Source organism: Triticum aestivum, chromosome 7B (assembly GCF_018294505.1).
Source record: "Triticum aestivum cultivar Chinese Spring chromosome 7B, IWGSC CS RefSeq v2.1, whole genome shotgun sequence".
NCBI lineage: Eukaryota > Viridiplantae > Streptophyta > Magnoliopsida > Poales > Poaceae > Triticum > Triticum aestivum.
This window is the reverse complement of record NC_057813.1, coordinates 290720395-290725435: the sequence shown is the minus strand read 5'-3', so window position 1 is coordinate 290725435 and position 5041 is coordinate 290720395.

Here is a 5041-nt window from a genome sequence, read left to right as displayed (position 1 = left end):
CTTTGTCCCGTGTCCGGATGGGACTCTCCTTTGCGTGGAAGACAAGCTTGGCAATTCGGATGTTAGATCTCCTTCTTTGTAACCGACTTTGTGTAACCCTAGCCCCCTCTGGTGTCTATATAAACCGGAGGGTTTAGTCCATAGGACCAGAACAATCAGAATCATAGGCTAGCTCCTAGGGTTTAGCCTCTATGATCTCGTGGTAGATCAACTCTTGTAATACTCATATCATCAAGATCAATCAAGTAGGAAGTAGGGTATTACCTCCATCGAGAGGTCCTGAACCTGGGTAAAACATCGTGTCCCCTGCCTCCTGTTACCATTAGCCTTAGACGCACAGTTCGGGACCCCCTACCCGAGATCCGCCGGATTTAACACCGACACTGCTGCCTAATTCAATCAGTTCATGGGAAGAGTTAATAGCCCGGTTCACTTCAGAATTTCAAGGATACATGCAAGCAACCCATGTCAATTGTGGATTTGACTAATTGCAAGAAAGAGGAGGGTGAGTCCACAACCCATTGGGTGCGCCGGGTCAAAGCCATAATACATTTGTTTGATAAGATGGATGCCGGCTCTGAAGTCTTAATGTTGGAAAAAAATTGCCAATTTGCGCCTCTGAAGATGAAGCTGGGGTGGCTCAAGCGTGATTGTAATGGCATGGGCCAGCTGATGGCGGCTCTAGTCAAGTACGCAGACTCTGATAGTACCAAGGATCCAGAGTCTGATGATGAAAAGACAGGGAAGGGAAAAAAGAACGGCAACGCCAAGGGTCCTCAGCATAACCCGACAAATCAAGGAGGTAATAATAAACATAAGGCTGATGGTAGCTTGGAGTTTGTGGCTAACACCAATGCGCAGGGAAACAATCAACAATGTAAGGGGAGACCACCACCTCGGTCTGGCAGGTCAAGCCCCACACTGGAGCAGTTACTGAATGAGCCCTGTCCAAGGCATGACACTTCGCAGATGCCAGCCACTCACCTATGGAAGGACTGTACGATCATGAAGGCGTTAAATAATTCCAACATGTTCGACGGTAATCATGGGCAGGGCGGCGGCTCAGGCGGCGGTGGTTTTCATGGCCCGGGCGGCGGTTCAAACTCATATTTTCATAACTCTCAGGGTAATCAAGGTGGTTATAATCAACAATCTGGCCAGGGAGGTCAACAACAGCAGCAGGGTGGATACCAGAGTAACCCAAAGCAGCTAAATAGTGGACAATATCATGTGTTTACCACCAGTTTGTGCAAACGGGACCAGAAGATTCATAAGAGGGCTGTGAACGCTATTGAGCCGGTAGTTCCTCGTTATTTGAGATGGTCTGAGCAACCTATTATATGGAGTAGGGAAGATCATCCTCCCCGGGTTGATAATCTGGGTCACTTGGCCTTGGTGGTGGCACCTCAGGTTGGTGGGTATAAATTCACTAAGGTGCTCATGGATGGAGGCAGTAGCAACAACATCCTCTATTATGAGACTTTTCGTCGCATGAGTTTGACTGATAAAAATCTCAAGACTTCCAACACTGTTTTTCATGGAGTGGTCCCTGGTAAGTCGGCATACCCAGTGGGTAAGATTGAGCTGGAGGTAGCCTTTGTAGATGAGCATGATTCTAGGGCTGAGAAGTTAACCTTTGAAGTGGTCAATATCAAGAGCCCGTATCACGCCCTGTTTGGACGGCCGGCTTATGCCAAGTTCATGGCACGACTGTGTTATGTTTATTTGCAGCTTAAGATGTCGGTTCATAAGGGCACCATCACAGTGCATGGGAGCCAGAAGATAGCCTTAGAATGTGAGGAAGGCGATGCCTCTTACGCTAAATCTGTTTGTGCAATCGAGGAATTGAAGTTCTATAAGGACAATGTTGACCCGGCGGACATGACATCTTTGAAGAAGCCAACCATAGAACATGAGCCGGTAATGAAGTTTAAGTCGGCCGATGATACCAAGCTTGTCGATTTTGTTCCAGGCAATTCATCTAAGCAGTTCAGTATCAGTGCCAATCTGGGTCCCAAATAGGAAAGCGCGCTCATCGAGTTCATCTGTGAGAACCGGGACATCTTTGCATGGAAACCTTCTGACATGCCAGGTGTACCGAGAGAACTCGCTGAGCACACTCTCAATATTGATCCAAATATTAAGTTGTTCAAGCAGTTTTTCGGTGGTTCAACGAAGAGAGGAGTAAGGCCATTGGTGAGGAAGTGGCCAGGCTCCTGGCGGCCGGGTTCATTATTGAAGTCTTTCATCCGGAGTGGTTGGCTAACCCGGTGCTGGTGCTTAAGAAGAACGGTACCTGGCGTATGTGTGTGGACTACACAGACTTAAACAAGGCTTGTCCGGTTGATCCCTTTGCTCTCCCGTGTATTAATCAAATCATTGATGCTACGGTGGGTTGTGAGCGTTTGAGTTTTTTGGATGCTTATTCTGGTTATCATTAGATCAAGATGGCAGTTAAGGACGAGAAGAAGACGATGTTCATTACTCCATTTGGAGCCTTCTGTATGTGTCTATGCCTTTTGGGCTTAAGAGTGCCCAGGCGACTTACCAGCGCTGTGTGCATAACTGTCTTCATAATCAGATTGGGCGCAACTTTCATGCTTATCTGGATGACATTGTGGTGAAGTCAAGAGATAAGGAGACCTTGATAGATGATCTGAAGGAGACCTTCGATAACCTACGGGTCTACAAGATGAGGCTTAACCCGACCAAGTGTGTTTTTGGTGTGCCTGCAGGCAACCTTTTGGGTTTTCTGGTTTCTAACAGAGGCATTGAGGCTAACCAGGAGAAGATCAAGGAAATCACTTCTTTGGCTAAACCGGCGTGTATCAATGATGTTCAGCGTCTGGCGGGTCGTATTGCTGCTTTAAGCCGGTTCATAAGCCGGTTAGGTGAGAAGGCCATACCGCTGTATCAGATGATGAAAAAGATAGACGATTTCGTCTGGAGTGATGCTGCTAATGCTGCCTTTGAAGATTTTAAGGGACAACTAGATGAGCCGCCGGTCCTTGCTGCTCCCATTGATAAGGAGCCATTATTGTTGTATGTGGCTGCCAATACAGGTGTTGTTAGTGTGGCCATTGTGGTGGAGTGCAAGAAGGCTAGCAAGGAACATCCGGTTCAACGGTCGGTTTACTACATCAGTGAGGTACTTATTGAGTCCAAGCAACGGTATCCACATTGGCAGAAGCTCATTTATGGGGTGTTTATGGCAAGCCAGAAGCTTAAGCAATATTTTCTTGGTCATCCCATCACTGTGGTCAGTTCTACTCCTTTAGGAGATATCATCCAAAACAGAGAGTCCACAGGGCGAGTCGCCAAGTGGGCCATTGAACTTGGGCCTCATGGTTTAAAGTATGTTCCACAAACTGCTATCAAATCTCAAGCACTGGTGGACTTCATTAACGATTGGACAGAGCTGCAGATGCCTGAAGAGAAACCAGACAATACATATTGGACTATTCACTTTGATGGGTCCAAGCAATTGGAGGGCTCGGGGGTTGGAGTTGTTTTAGCTTCCCCTCGAGGTGACAAATTTTGTTACGTGCTATGGTTGATGTTTCCCTGTACTAACAATGCAGCTGAGTATGAAGCCTTGTTCCATGGTCTTCGGATGGCTAAGGAGATGAGCTTAAGCCGGGTAAGGTGCTTTGGCGACTCAGATTTGGTGGCTCAACAAGTTTCAGGCAAGTGGGATTCCAAGGACCCTCTCACGGTGGCTTATCACCACGAAGTTGATGCCATTGCTGGACATTTCAAGGGTTACCAAGTGGAGCACATTGACCACAGAAAGAACGAGGCGGCTGAGGCCTTAAGCCGGCTGGGCTCTCAGAGTAAGCCGGTGCCGCCTAATACTTACTTGGATATTCTCCATAACCCTTCTGTCAAGTTACCTACAGAGGAAGACTTGGTTGTTCCTGACTCGGAAGCACAGTTGGTGGCGGCTCTTCACGTCATCCCAGATTGGACAGTGCCATACTTGGCTTACATGACCAGGGCGAGTTGCCTGAGGATGAAACTTTGGCCAGGCAGATAACCTGGCGGTCTAAGTCAATGACAATTGCCAATGGCGAGTTGCATCACCACGGTTTCACTGGGGCGTTTCAGCGTTGTGTTTCTCCTGAAGAAGGCCAAGAAATTCTTCGTGAGATTCATGAAGGGGATTATGGCCATCATGCCGGGTCAAAGTCCCTTGTTGCCAAGGCTTTCCGTCATGGATTTTATTGGCTGACGGCTCACGCTAACTCGGAGGATCTGGTCAGTAAATGTGATGGTTGTTAGAAGTTCTCGAGACGTGCCCATGTACCGGCTTAAGAATTGAGGATGATTCCAATTACTTGGCTGTTTGCAGTCTGGGGGCTTGACATGGTTGGGCCTTTCAAAAGGTCCAAGGATAAAAAGACCCACCTCTTGGTGGCGGTTGACAAGTTCACAAAGTGGGTTGAGGCAGAGCTAGATAGCAAGTGTGACGCAGCTACGACGGTTCAATTCATGAAGAAGGTGATATTTCACTTCGGCTTTCCACACAGCATTATAACTGACAATGGTACCAATCTGTCTAAAGGCGCCATGGAAGAATTTTGTCAACGTGAGCATATTCGGCTTGATGTTTCATCAGTGGCGCATCCTCAGTCCAATGGTCAAGCTGAGCGAGCCAATCAGGAAATCTTGAAAGCCATCATGCCTCGACTGTTGGTTCCTTTACAACAGATGCCGGGTTGTTGGGTCGAGGAGTTACCCTCTGTGATATGGAGCATCAATACTACTCCTAATAGGTCTACGGGTTACACGCCTTTCTTCATGGTCTACGGAGCAGAGGTGGTTTTACCTAGTGACATCCGTCATGAATCTCCCTGTGTGGCCGCTTACGTTGAACCTGATAACGAACAAGCTCGTCAGGATGCACTTGGCCTGTTGGATGAAAAGCGTGACCTGGTAGCAGCCCGCTCGGTGATTTACCAACAAGACCTGTGCCGCTATCACAACCGCCGGGTTAAGTCCAGAACCATTCAGGAAGGTGATTTGGTGCTCCGGCTCATCT